This window comes from Lemur catta, chromosome 3 (genome assembly GCF_020740605.2).
Source record: "Lemur catta isolate mLemCat1 chromosome 3, mLemCat1.pri, whole genome shotgun sequence".
In the NCBI taxonomy this organism is placed as follows: domain Eukaryota; kingdom Metazoa; phylum Chordata; class Mammalia; order Primates; family Lemuridae; genus Lemur; species Lemur catta.
Genome location: NC_059130.1, coordinates 108,785,325 through 108,800,884, shown reverse-complemented (window position 1 = coordinate 108,800,884; position 15,560 = coordinate 108,785,325). Strand labels below are relative to the sequence as shown.

Here is a 15,560-nt window from a genome sequence, read left to right as displayed (position 1 = left end):
CCTGTTCATGCGAATCTCTTTATTTGTCAAACAGATACAGATGGGGGGCTGTTGAGAAAGTTGTCCTTACTACCTTGTGCTTGCTTTGTTTGTTTGTTTTTCTGTACTTAGAATATGAATTATTTCTAGATAATTCTGGGACAGTTAGGTTTGAAAAGTAATCTCTTTCTAAAAATTCCATAGACAAACACAGTGTTAGACATGGATTTTAATTAGAAATGTTCCTTTTCTCACTTTTAATTAAAAGAGTAACATTGTTATATTACATTGACTGGCTCAGCCTTAATTTTGCTGTATTTTGTATGACTTACATTGGGCAAAACACAAATATATTCTTTTCACCTCAGATCTTTAATTTGGAAGGCAAAATCTGAACTGGAGCTTTTCTTTTTATGTGTACCTAACTAAAGAGGGCAATTGTTAACTCACCCCCCTCCCAGTGAATTATCTTATATTCCTCTTCCTTTGGCTTTCTTAAAGGCAGACAGTTTATTCTAGGAGGGAGGATATCCAGCATTATAAATTATATGAACTAGATTATTAATTTGTCTTGATTTTCTGATTGGTAGCTAGATTAAGGGAAATATATTTGGGTTCTACTGCTACAAGCTCTAGAGGTTTCTTTCATAGCCCCCAGGCTACTTTTGGAAGTATACTGTTGCTGTTGCTTGCTGGCATCCACATCTATTTGTTAGGACATTCTGCCCATCGTGCTCTGCAGAGCAAACACTCAGCAGAGAACCCTCCTCCAAATGCCTGTGGGAGAAAGACCAATTAGGTGACCTTCTATTTCAAAAGAATATCCCACAAATTCACTAAATGCTATAAATGAAACATCTGCCACAAGCTACTTAGCATACTTTCTCCTACACAATTTTTTTTTTTTTTTTTGCAACAGGGTCTTGCTTTGTTGCCCAGGCTGGAGTGCAACAGTGCAATTATAGCTCACTGTAACCTCAAACTGGATTCAAGTGATCTTCCTGCCTCAGCCTCCCGAGTAGCTGGGACTACAGGAGTTAGCCACAACACCAAACTGATTTTTTAACTTTTTGTAGAGACAAGTTTTCACTATGTTACCAGGCTGGTCTTGAACTCCCGGCCTCAAGTAATCCTCCCACTATGGCCTCCCAAAGTGCTGGGATTACAGGCTTGAGTCACTGTATCAGCCCTAAACAATTTTAATAATAGCAGTCAAGCCAAATCAGTTTTCTTCTGTTGGTTGTTGCAGAGAGAGCAGTCAAGGCTCAGTCTTGTGACACCATGCCAGTTGTGATGTTGATTGACTCTACTACCTGATCTACTTTTAGTAGAGAAGTTCAAGGACCCAGATGGCCAGTTGTCCAGTAAACTGGGGCTGATGACGTGGGTCCAGTGTCCCTGTGCCTGCGCTTGGGAAATATGTCTCTTCTTGTGGTCACTAATGTGTACTCTACCTTGACCTATAGGGCCCCAGGTGTTACTCTGTTTTGGAGAACTACTTGCTGTCAAATAAATAAATAGAAAATATTATATTTAAGTAGTTTTATAAGCTTCCATGGATTATTTTCAACTTTTAATGTGATATTAAAAATAAGGTGATGACCTAAATATCCAACAGTGGGAGAAATTTAAATAAATTATGGTTCATCCATTTGATGGACTTTTTTTTTTTTTTCCTGAAACAGAGTCTCACTTTGTCACCCCAGCTAGAGTGCTATGGTGTGATCATAGCTCACTGCAACCTCAAACTCTTGGGCTCAAGCAATCCTCCTGCTTCAGCCTCCCAAGTAGCTGGGACTACAAGCACATGCCACTGCACCCAGCTAATTTTTCTATTTTTAGTAGAGACAGGGTCTCTCTCTTGCTCAGGCTGGTCTTAAACTCCTGAGCTGAAGCAATCCTCCGGCCTCAGCCTCCCAGAGTGGTAAGATAACAGGTATGAGCCACTGTGCCTGGCCCATTTGATGGACTTTTAATACAGGCATTACAAAATCATACTTTTAAGCCATATTAAAAAATATGGCAGAGTACTTGTCATAATGTTTCATGAAGAAAGGAGAAAGCAATTTAATTAAAAGCAATTTTTTTTCTAATATACATAGGAAAGGGATTTGAAGGAAAAGGAACCAAAATGTCAACAATAGTTATTACCCCTTAATAGTATTGGGCATTTGTTTTTCTTTTTACTTTCATACATTTTCAAATTTTTCTGTGATGAACAACACTGAAAGGTTAAAAGGAAAGGTACCTGTCTAAGCAAAAATCCAGCTTGGTTGTAGGATACCTTATCTCACTTCTCACCCTTGACTATCTTCTGTGTTTCCTCTTATTTGACTTCATATGTTTTGATGAATATTAATAAGACTGTGACTGATCTAAACCTGACATGTTTGAGTTGTTAGCTAGAGAGTGGATTTGTTATCTTCAGATGGAGAAGGCTGGAGTCAGTGGTCTCCAAGGCTCCTTCTTTTTTTTTTTTTTTTTATTTCAGCTCATCATGGGGGTACATAAGTTCAGGTCATATACATTGTCCATGTCCCGCCCATCCCCCCGAGTCAGAGTCCCAAGCACGTCCATTCTCATTCTCCAGACAGTGCGCCTGGCACTCATCATGTAGTCATACCTCCATCCCCTCCCCGCCCCCTCCAAGGCTCCTTCTAATGCAAACCTGTAAGGCTGATTGTATACAAGCCCCCTCATTTCTGCAGGTACACCCAGAGTTGTGCACAGTTCCAGGCTGATTATAACTTCCACAGGGGTGCTTTAGGGATAAGATTGATCTACCCCACAGGTTCTCCACCCCTAATTTACCCTTTTATAAGTATTCAAGAAAAAATTTGAAAACTAGTACTATATTAATTAACCAGTAACTCTATTGTGATAATAAACTAATTGCAATACATGCAACAGCATTGTCTATCTCAACACATGGTTGAGAACTGCTATTTTCGAGGAACCAATTCAGTGGTTTTGGGCAGAAAAATTCATTAGTGCTACACCAATTTCAAGAAGAATTCTTATAGATCAGTGTGGCTGTCCAAATAACGTTTGATGGCCATTCCCTGTGGAGGGGCAAGCAGTCTGGCAGGTTTTTTTCTCAAGCTCTCCCACCTCCCGGGATGCTCTCTCTAGTGTGCTGTATACCATGAGTTAGCAGACTACAGCACACAGGCCAAATCTGGCTCACTGCCTGTTTTTGTAAAAATAAATTTTATTGGAACACAGCCACTCTCATTCATTTACACAACGTCAATGGCTACTTTCATGCTACAGTGGCAGAGGGGAGTAGCTGCCACAGAAACCGTATGGCCTGCAAAGGCAAAAATATTACAATATTTATATATTATATATGATTATAGTATTAATATATGTTATTATAATATATGCTGTCTGGCTCTTTACAGAAAAAGTATGCTGACCCCCATGGTATAGTAATTGGGTTTTTTTGAGGATCTTTTGCCCTCACTAGATTGTGAGCTCCAGAGGTCAAAAGCTGGGTCTCTTTGTTTTTATATCTTTATAATAAAAATAAAGTGGTCAGTGAATGTTTGTTGAATCAACAAATGACATGGGGGCCAAGAACTGAGTGAATGAAGAAGGCTTTGGTCTACAAGGAAGTACAAGAGAATTTGGAACAGAAGGTGCTGGGTAGATAGCTCGGGTAAAAGAATATGGGGGAAGGCCAGGAACTTGGGAGTTAGTGTCGCCTGTAGGGTCCTTCCCTGGAAGAGTTTGGGAACTTGCTGAAGCCAGTCCAGAGTCCTCTTTTGGTTTTAGAAATATTTATCTTACACAATGAGTGTTTCTACCAGCTTGATTTCTGAATTCTTTATCCAGGATATTTAAAACAGACTTACTATGTTGATAGTCAAAAATGTTTTTATAAAAAATGTTTTTATATATAATCTGCTTATGTGAGAAAAAATTTTTAAAAATGTTTTTAACTCTGATATGGGAAAAATTCTGATCAAAACCGGAAAAAGCAATGAAGAAAATCAGTTGTTTTAACTAATTGCTGAGTTAGAAAAGGATAATGTAAATTAGAATAAGGTTTGTTTAAAGTTTTTCATTGGTGGTCAATTTTTAAAAATATTTTGAGTGTGAGAAACTTATTAAAAACTTAGAGAAAGGGGAAAATAGTCCTACCACCATGATACAAATCATGTTAAAATTTTGTTGTATTTTCTCCTCATCAGCTAATTTTATATAGCCGTGGCCATGTTTATGTAGCATTTTTTAAAAATAGATTTTATTTTTAGGACAGTTATAGGTTCACAGAAAAATTGAGTGGAAAGTACAGAGATTTCCCATATACCTCCTGCCTCCAAACATGTACAGACAGCCTCCCCCATTGTCAACATTTCCCTACCAGCGTGGTACATTTGTTACACTGATATACCTACATTGATGCATCATTATCACCCAAAGTCCATAGTTTACATTAGGATTCACTCTTGGTGTTATACAGTCCCTGTGGATTTATAATGACATGTATCCACCAGTAAACTATCATACAGAGTAGTTTCACTGCCCTAAAAATCCTCTGAGTTCCGCCTATTGATCCCTCCCTTCCCCATAACCCTTGTCAAGCACTGATCTTTTTACTGTCTCCATAGTTTTATCTTTTCTAGAATGTCATATAGTTGGAATCATATAGCATGTAGCCTTTTCAGATTGGATTCACTTAGTAATATGCATTTAATATTCCTTCATGTCTTTTTATGGTTTAATGGCTCTTCTTTTTTTAGCTGAATAGTATTCCACTGTCTGGGTGTATCACAGTTTATTTATCCATTCACCTACTGAAGGACATCTTGGTGGCTTCCAAGTTTTGGCAATTTTGAATAAAGCTGTAAATAACAATGTGCAGATTTTTTGTGTGGACACAAATTTTCAACTGCTTTGGATAAATTCCAGGCAGCACAATTGCTGGATCATATGCTAAGAGTATGTTTAGTTTTATAAGAAAATGCCAAACTATCTTCCAGAATGGCTATACTATTTTAAGCATTTCCACCAGCAATTAATGTGAGTTCTGTTGCTCTATATCCTGGCCAGTACTGGGTGTCATCAGTGTTACTGATTTTGGCCACTCTGATAAGTGTATAATGGTGTCTTATTGTTTTAATTTGCATTTCCTTGATGGTGTATAATGTTACATCTTTTAGTATGTTTATTTGCCATCTGTATATCTTCTTTGGTGAGGTGTCTGTTAAAATCTTTGGTCCATTTTTTAATTGGAGTGTTTGTTTTCTTATTGTTGAATTTTAATAGGTCTTTGTATGTTTTGAATAATAGTCCTTTATCAGTGGTCTTCTGCAAATATTTTCTCCCAATCTGAGGCTTTTGTCTTTTTATTCTCTTGATAGTGTATTTCGCAGAGCAGAAATTTTTAATTTTAATGAAGTCCAGCTTATCAATTCTTTCATAGTTGTGTCTTTAGAGTTGTATGTGTAGTTTTTGTATCCTGCTTTTTTCACTTAAATTATATCAAAATCATTTTCTCAACTTAGCCTAACCCTCATTTTCATGTGGTGTGGAATATTCCATGGTAGATCTGTGCAGTCATTCATCAGTCACCCTCCGAGATCAGGCACATCAGGCTGTGACACCTGAACTGCTGTCCTGAAGTTTCAAGGCCTGCAAGCAGAGGGATCCACAGTTTTGTTTGCATTTGGCACAAAGCTCCCTCTCAAAACAGCCCAAGATTGTGGTTTCTTATTGGGGATTGTGACTTCTTTCAGTTTCCTGGTTAAGGGACAGAATTTAAAACTTTGAGTTAACAAAATACAAAGTGATCCATAGTCTGTAGAAATGTCGAAGCAAAAGTCTCTTCTCTATTTATTTCCATTCCACTGCTTCTTTTGTATCCAAGACAGAAGATTCATCTTTTTTATTTTAGTGTTTATTTTTAATATAGTATCAGCTCTTTAAAGCAGTTGAATTGTCTGGTGTGAAGAGTCATAAAGGCAAAGTATTCACAGTTTGCCTGGTAGAGTAGCATTTAATAAAACTGAGTAAAATTTAAAATGATGATTATTTTTTGCAACTGGAAGAGATCTAAGAGATATCTAGACCAGCCTCCCTCAACCCTATCTTTTTTTTATCAGAGAAGTAAATGAGCTCTAGAAGATTAAGTGGCTGGTCCAGGTGACCCAGCTAGGGTGGGAGTGCCAGGACCAGAACTGAAGTTTCTTGACTTCTAGAACCCTTTCTTATACCATGCTACTTTTAAAAAGTTTATCAACCTTTTTTTTGTTTTCCTGCTTCATAGTTTTTTGTGTTTTTGTTTTAAATGCAAACACAATTAATGTTGGTTCAAGGATGGCATTAGAGCTAGATTGTATGATCTCATGCCTCAATTTATAGAATAAGTGCTTAGAATTTCAGAATTCCATTTATTTTCCTTTCTACTAGAGAGATACTTTTGTGTTTTAAAAATTCTCACTCTTGCCAAAGACACAGGGTGTACTTATCTCTCAACAGAAGGGGGCCATCTGCTTATACCCTTGAAAGCTTACAGGATCTCTGAGAATTCAACTCTGGTTAGGGATAGCTTGGGAATTAGTCTGGTCCAGACAGCCTAGAGCCCCCCAGCGTGGGATTTGCCCTTTATTTCTGGGGTAAGCTTAGCTTGGCAGCAGCAGACCTAGAAGCCCTGAACTAGAAGTCTTAAGACCACAAATATAACCGTCAACTTACCCTGCAGAGAGGCCACCATTGACTATGTTCCTCTTTCTGTTCAGAAGGCCTGGGGCTGGGATGTGGGCATTGCCATAATGGTGAGTTCCTGGAAATTTTGAAGCATAGAAGGAGGAAGAGCCTTAAGGGGAAATTGGAAATCAGGGTAAAGTTGTAATATATTGAATACTCTTTTATTCCTCTCTAAATTCATTTGGTTATTTTAGACACACAAAAAATGTTATTACTTATAACTTGATTTGCTCCTACAATTAGTTCTATTTATTTGGAGACTTGAAAGCCTGGGAGGAAATGGAGAAAACTTTTCTCAGGATTTTTCCAGGAATCTCTAAGCAACTGGTGGCCTTGCCTCAGAGGCAAGGGAGGAATAGAGAAGCACTTTCAGATATTTTAACTCATTCACTTGCACTGAGAAGCGTTTAACTTATATCCAGGAGCTAACTTATATTACAAGATCTGGATCCTAGAGAAATATTTTTAGAGCATATAGATTGATAATGTAATTTATAAATAGGCTATATAATGTTCTAGTCTATCAGAGAGTATGTTGATTAGTATTGTGTTTTAGTCATCTGTGATATGAGTATTTGTAACTCATCCCTTTGTAGTTTAAGCTGGTAAGTGAGCAAAATGTCATTGATCTTCATTGCACCGTGTAGTCCATGTAAACTTTGTCTTGTATGTTTTATTATGATTTTAGGTTTCTCTTAAAGAAGGGGACGAAGATAGCAAAAGCTAAAAAATAGTCAGCTTTCCCCTTTGACTAGACTTTGCTAGACAGATTGATCAAATGTGGTTTGAGTAGCAATTCAGAGACTTTGATGCTTCTGAGTTTAATCTTGCCTTCCAAATACCAGCATTTAAGATTGCTGTGTAACCTCTGACTTTTGTAAGGCTCCTTAGTGTGTGTGGTCTTACTGTTTGGGAAAAAACAAAAGGAGATGGTTTACAGTACTTCCCATTTTTTGTTTCCCCATATTGTAAGATATACCCAGTTTAAAATTATATATTCATTGAAAAGAATGGGTAAGGAGCCATATTTTTAGATAGCGATTTTTAATAATGAGTGGATTCAGTACGACTTGGTGTGAATTAACTGTGAAACAGAGCAGAGTGAAGAGAGAATCCAAAACACCCCCATTTTGTGATCTTGGAGAAGCATTTCAAAGCAACAGGAAAATTAGAGGCTAATGCTATTTACTGGAAGAACAAAAAGACCCTTTTTTTTTACTACTGTCCATCTTTTCCTTTTTCCTTGTCCCTTTTAGGGAACTGGCCTGGGTCAGGCTTAGGAATGGGTGAGGCTGGCTCCCAGCTCCATGGGCAAGGAAGAAAGGTGCTGGTCCAAGTTGCAACAGAAAGCAGGGAAGAAGATTCAAAGCACGCCACCCAAGGTTATAGGCACACAAGAAGAATAGAATCCGAAGCTAAGACCTGACTATTGGGTTGAAGCAAGACAGAGCAGTCAGTTTGGGAGATAGAACATTCCCCAGGCTGGTAACCCAGGGGAGGTGGCTTTTTATGGGCCATTACATTCCTCCCCCACAGCCCTGAATAGTCCTTAGTGGAGAATCACATTAGTTAAGTGGGAAATAGAACAACGGATTCTCTTGAAAGGTGGAAGCTCATCTTAACAGAAGGTAATGGAAGGAACCCAAGGTTGATTGTTAAAGTGGGAAGGAGGAGGGAAGAGCAAAACAGATTATAAAGTGTAAGCCCATTAAAAATATATTTCTCATGTGCACAGAAAATTATTTGAGATAATGCATACCATATGGTCAATTGTAGTTGGCTATAGGGGATGTTTACTCTCTACATTGTTTATTTCTGTATAGTTTGAATTTTTACAACAGGCTTATATGCCCTTAATAAATAGAGTGTAAGTTCAGCGAGGGCAGGGAACTCCTATTTTCTAGTCCATCACGGTACACAGTGCTTGGCACAGAGTAGATACTTGATAAATACTTGTTTTTGTTTTGTTTTGTTTTGGAGACAGAGTCTCACTCTGTTGCCCAGGCTAGAGTGCCATGGCGTCAGCCTAGCTCACAGCAACCTCAAACTCCTGGGCTCAAGCGATCCTCCTGCCTCAGCCTCCCGAGTAGCTGGGACTACAGGCATGCGCCACCATGCCCAGCTAATTTTTTCTGTATATATTTTTAGTTGTCCATATAATTTCTTTCTATTTTTTAGTAGAGACAGGGTCTCGCTCTTGCTCAGGCTGGTCTCCAACTCCTGAGCTCAAACAACCCACCCACCTCGGCCTCTCAGAGTGTTAGGATTACAGGCGTGAGCCACCGCGCCCGGCCATAAATACTTGTTGAATGAATGGATAATATTACTTTTGTGCAGGGAAAATATTAGGAAGGCTAGCAGGGGGAGGGAGAGATGGGCCCCAGTAATTTTTTCACAGTGCATCTCAAAGGCTTCTGAAGTTAGAAAACCTAAATATTACATTAGAACTGGTCAAGGACCAGACATCTAGTGTCAAAGTATTTGTCATTTTTGAGGAGGTTTTATCAATTTTATTGCTAAAAAATAGAAAGGCTTTCTACTCCAAACCCCTTTTCTTGGTATTTCCCCCAAAATTTTAAAATCCAGTACTCTCTCAGTACTTTTTCCAAAGGATTTTCAGGAGGTGCAAGAATTTCTAGAAGTTACAAGGGACAAAGGGAGAAAAATCTTCTGAGGTGCTGCTGTCAAAAAGAAAAATCCATTTGTTCTGGCAGTGGGTTGGTTGCTTCAGGGCCAAGGAATCTAGACACAAGCCGTATCTCAGCCAAGAGCATGGAGAACATCTCAGTTTGCCTTGTCTTATTCATCTTTCCTAGCGGGTCTGGCCCCCCTCTGTCCTTGCCAGCCCCATCATTCTCTGTCTTTGTGGAAGCAGAAGCGATAGCTTAGATCCTGAGTTTCTGTTCCAATCTTTGCTCCAAGTAAATTCTCTAGGTTAGAATGTATTTGGCTGCTTATATATTATCTCCAGTGTCAGAGAGAGAATAGTGCATTTGTTTTTTCTCTTCTATATTTGAATGCATTTTACCTGTGTGTCAGGAATAGTTTGAAGAAGAAAATCTGACCTTGAGAGATATAGTGATTTGGGCTTTGGGGGTTTTATCCTGGCTGCCTTCCCTGCAGGTGCCTGCACATCATGGTGCTAACATCCAACTGCTGCAGAATAACTTGCTTGGCTGCCTGTGAGTGAGGGCTACCTAAGCAGGCCTTTCTGCGTCTGTGGAGCGTATGATAATTTTTTTTTTTTTTGTAATGGCTTTGTTTCTAACTGAGAGGAAAAATTATGAAGGTAAAATTATAGTAAAAATATGAAATTTTAGAATAAGGACTATGAAAACTGAACACTTTGAAGTTCTAGCTAGACTAGATTAAAAATGTTGGATATAGCTACTACTCAATTATTTGGAAATTATCAAGTGGGAAAAAATAAGTAGTAGAGCCATATGTCTATTCAGTAAGTTTAGTATGTTTTCTGTCTCTGTGGAAACATGTTTTTGATTTATGTTTGTCTGGCAGTATGTCTGAGCAGATATACTTTGTCAGACCTGATTTATTTTAATTTTTTGCTATGCCCATAATATTTTAGGTGCTTATAGTTTAACTTGGTTAACCCTTTTTATATTAATTTACAATATGGTTTGAGTTTGTTTTAACCATTGCAGGGATTTAAAACTATATTTGGGGATATAAATGTGGTAATAGAAGCAAGATAATTTTATACTTAAACTGGGCTATTTTGCAACTTGAAAACCATATGGCATTTTAGAAACTAGGCATAAATGAATTGAAGCAAGCAGTTTACCTAATGTCTCCATGTTCAGATGGCTAAGCAGGAAGGTGATTATGTTGGATGGATAAATAAATTATGAAATAACACACAAGTTATTTGGGGGCAGTCTACATAAAAAACACTTTTAATGTTGAGTCCTAAGAGTTTATTCTATCAAAACAGTGATTTCTATAATAAATAGACTGTTTAAAAGTTTCCTCACTAGAATCAAGAAGGAACTGCTACAAAACTTTGAAGGGCTTTGTGTTAAATTCTGAGTCAGTACCTCTGCTGGAACATAATGAACTGAGTTTTCCAGTTAAGGGGATTAGGGGTGGATTCCTTAAAGGGGGAGGTGACCCCAAGGAGAAGGAACCATATTCTTTAAATATTACTCATGCTATCATTTAGAAACTGGCTATTTGGATACTTTGCCAGCCAGTGTGGGTATATTTCAGTCTTTGCAAATCTCTTGGGGACCTCTTCTTAGACTTTTTCTTCTAGCCAGCTGGGACTCTCAGGATTAAAACAAGTTTTGGTTTCTTTTTTATAGGAAGAATGACAACTCTCCTCTATCATAAGGTACATTTTACCTTTCTTGTTAGACTGTTCCAATAGGTTCAAAACAGAAACATGAAATAATGAACCGGAAAGGACCATTACCCCTACTCCCTCCCCCAAAGCTCCAGAGCAAGTGCTGCAGACTCAGATTCCTAGAGGAGCAGGAGAGGGAACAGGAGTGAGTGGGACACGCTGCGGTGAACATTCTGGGGTCCAGTGTTGTCGTTATTTGCATTCAGTCATTCAGTACTGCACTGAACAGCCAGTTATTGCCATGGGGATTGTAAGGCCAATGTTGCTAAACTTGATGATATTTTAAAGAGATGCTGAAAACAGATATCTTTATATGAAATCTCCTAGTTACAAAACATTTTTTAATATCACATGGGGGAGGGTCAAATAAAACATGTTGATGGGCCAGATTGGCTTACCAGTTAGTGACCTCTGTTCCCGAACTTTTGCTCCCTCTTACCCCAGCTGCACCAATCAGAACTTGACTGCCCTATGTCAAAGACTTTTCTGTTAGGAAATAGCTGATAAATCCCATGAACTAATGTGCCATGTATTAATGGGTCCTTTTTGCCATTTCTTCCTTCAGTTTCCTGCAGTCCTGGAAACAGGCCCATGTTGACAAAATACACTCCCAGAAACAAAGACTACCCGCTTTACTGTTGAATTCCCACACCTGTTAGTCTTTTACATCACTTAGAAGAAGAGGGAACAGCCTTGTGATAAGAAGGGTGGTTCAGAGCCTTTTGGCATTCCTCAAACCATACTGTACAGAGAGCTGCTTAGGCTGCCTGTGTCCAGGGCTGGTAACTTACTCTATGTTAAGATATTTTTCTACTGTGTTCTTGGAGCATAAAAATACACCAAAACTCAGGATTTGGGCCCTGGGTATTCAGACTTTCCAGGTATACTGGTTTAGAATCTGGATTTCGCAGCACCCTCTTTTAACATATGCGGTACAGTCAAGCCGAAGGTCAGAGCAGTGCCTGTTTTCCTGTGGCCAGTGTACATAGCCGAGAGCCTTTCCCAAGAGAGCCAGAATGAGACAATAAGCCATAGCTACAGAATCTAGCTGTAGAAAAACTATTTTTTTGGCTGGGTGCGGTGGCTCACGCCTGTAATCCTAGCACTCTGCAAGGCTGAGGTGGGCGAATTGTTTGAGCTCAGGAGTTCGAGACCAGCCTGAGCAAGAGCGAGACCCCATCTCTACTAAAAATAGAAATTATATGGACAGCTAAAAATATATATAGAAAAATTAGCTGGGCGTGATGGCACATGTCTGTAGTCCCAACTACTTGGGAGGCTGAGGCAGAAGGATCGCTTGAGCTCAGGAGTTTGAGGTTGCTGTGAGCCAGGCTGACGCCATGGCACTCTAGCCTGGGCAACAGAGTGAGACTCTGTCTCAAAAAAAAAAAAAAAGAAAAACTATTTTTTGATAGAAACTGATGAATAGGAAGTAGTTGATATAGATTTAGAAACTGAGGCATTCTCTTCAGAAAGTTCCCCTTTTTTGGAGTGACCTAAAAAGTTTATAAAGTAAGAGTTGGATTTTCCCTAAGGCTTTCAAGTTATTCTGAAAGTGGCCTGTGACATGGGCAGATCTGAGAATGACAGTGAACACTGAACAGCCATGGGAGGCAGGTAACAGCCTCTTTTAAAACTATCAAATGATACTTAAAATGTTAAAAATAAGTTATGCATATTTATTATATCTGACTTTAAGGATGAAGAAATAACCACTATTTAATATTATCCTCTCAGCATTTTTTCTATTGCATATATACATGTTGTTTTTACAAAACTGAATTCCTACTATATATAATGTTTTATAACTTGTGTTCTTCACTGACTGTATCATGAGCATTCTCTTATGTCATCGAATATTCTTCCTGAACGATTTTTAATGATTTAATATTTTAATAGCAGTCAGATACATGAATATGCTATAATTTATTTAGCCAGTCTTCTGTTGAATATTTAAGTGTTTCTGATTTTTTTATTATAATACACATGCTTTTACATAAATCTTTGTGTCTATCTCCAGTTGCTGCATCAACAGATGTGAACATTTTAAAGAGTTTTGATATAAACTATCAAATCTGACTATATGTCTTTAAGGACTGTATTAAAAATACTAGTTCTTGGCACTCATAGCTTTATTCTTAAAGAACTTCAAGAAGCCAGTACCCTATTTCCCTAAACAACCAGTTGTGTGAAAGCCTTTAGAATTCTTTTCTGTCTCTCTTTGCATTCCTTAAAAAAAATTAATGTGTTTGCCTTTTGTGTTTGACAGACTATGGAACAGAGACGTAAGGTACTTTGTAATATGGTTTCACTTAGTAATCAGGTCATCAAGCTGTTTATTTTTGGAAAATTGTGCCTGGTAGGCAGTTGTAGCCACCACAGTGAGACCTGAGGCAGCTCCATGTTGGTATTTCCAAAACTGTGGTTTATAGAATATGCAGGAGCAGCTTCAAGTCAGCATAGGCCTCACTTAAGATGGGATACATCCACTATATTCTTAGGATACATTTTTCTGTGAATGACCCATGCTACCTGTCCTGTTGGTGTGAATGACCTGGAAAGGATGGGGAAAGGAGTTGGCAGAGGGTAATTGGCATTTCTTCTGGGCAAAGACCTTTGATTTATGAGCTCAGCTTTCTGCACAGACAGCTGTGTGGTGCCTAAATGAGTCTTGTCTTGTATGATTAATGTATACCAGGGGAACTCCTAATGGAATTAGGTACTTATCAAGATGAAGCAGTTGCTCTTCATTCATTCTTTTCATGTGCACCTGCTGCCTTCATAAGCAAACACCATTTACCCCTGTCTCCTTCAGCCACTATTTAAATTAAAAATATGAGGGCCTGCTACAGATAGGTTGTTTCCAGAGCCTCCTATGTTGTAACACTGACTCTGTTCTATTCTGCGCACTGAGGAGATGGACATAAGAGTAAGGATTAGCAAAATGATCTATAAGAATTGAGGAAACTTTACAAATAAAGTCCCAGCTTTTAATTTTATAGCACAATCAGTCCCTGGCTTCAAAGAACTTACAATCTTGTTAGAATTAAGATATATACACAGGAAAAGATTAAACACCAGAACAACAACAAAAACTCAGCACAGGGCAGTGGTTTAGTGCCAGATGTGAAGCACCAAAAAGGAACTTTGGGCGCCTCATGCTGGAAAGTTTTTGAAATTTTTGTTGTTTTAACTAGGCCTTGAAGAATGAGTGAGATTGAAAACTGGAGGCCATTCCTCCCAAGGGGGTGGTATAGTTAAAGCCAAAATATGTCTGAAAACAAGGAGTTCTTTGGGCTGGTGTGAGGATTTGTTAGAAAACCCACCTTCCCTTCACTTGACTGTATAACTTGAATCTCTCTCTGGAAGCCCTTCTCTTAGCAAGCAGCAGCGCAAGAAATGTGTTGCAGAGCCTAGAGCATCTCTGTCACATGCACTTTAGAGTTCAGAGATAACCAGCAAAGCCAAGGCTCCTCATTGTCCTCATGAACTCTTGGGGCCCAGCCAGCACCCCACAGAGACATATACTCAGGTAGTTTTCTAGAATGAGTATGGGCTGTGACTCCTAGTCACCTCACGGTGAAGTCCTGGCTGAAACAAAGTCTGCCTCTTTTCTGCAGGACTTGCTTCCTGGGGAAATTTACTGCCCTGATGCCTTAAACTTCCCCTGAGCTCTCAGTCAGGCCTCATAAAGCTGCAGTCAGGCTTTATGAAACCATGAAGTTATAGGCAGTAGCCCCTGGAGACTTTTAAACTTTCAGTGAAGTCATAGAGGTGTGGGCTGTAATTCAAGTAATTCACAAAAGATAAGAATTGCAAACATTTAGACATAGTATCTGCCTACCTTTTCAGATACTTAAAAAAATACCCATTTCAACTAAAAGCTGACACTTGAATACTATACTTTGTTTTACTACCAGGTATCCTTCCAGATGCTCAAAGATATTTTTCCTATTTAGCCTGCCTGAAAGACTAACATTTATACTTCATTCCTTTGGTCAGTTATGAGATTACCCTTTATTAAAATGACCCTTTTAAAATAAAATAATTTACTTTTTTATTTTTTAGAGACCAAGTCTCACTCTGCTGCCCAAGCTAGAGTGCAGCATCTGTTCATAGACATGATCATAGCATACTGCAGCCTCAAATCCTGGGCTAAAGCCCTCCTCCTGCCTCAGCCTCCTGAGTAGCTATGACTACAGAGGTGCGTCACCGTGCCCGGCAAAATTAAATAGTTATCAATCATTTACATTACAGCTTAACCTTAGTTGGGTAGGATTAGGGAGAAGGTGAGATACAGTTAAGGCTTGGAGTGGTTAGTGAGAGAGATTGATAAATTTGCTTTGAAGTCAGCCCACCATCTGACTTGGGGACCTGAGAAATTGCTGCTGTAGATGGGTCCCAACTCTTGCCTTTGAGGTAGGTCATATATTAGGATTCAGAAGTAGCTTCACAACTTCCATAGAAGTTGAGTGCTATGTTTTAAAATTATCAGCAAAATGGA

The 15,560-nt window shown here is 38.7% G+C and overlaps 1 protein-coding gene across 1 annotated transcript in view; it reads left to right on the top strand.

The window, feature by feature from the left end:
- MACO1 (macoilin 1) overlaps window positions 1-15,560 on the top strand; it is a 58,084-nt gene that overhangs the window by 24,793 nt on the left and 17,731 nt on the right. The gene's annotated exons all lie outside the window — the stretch shown is intronic.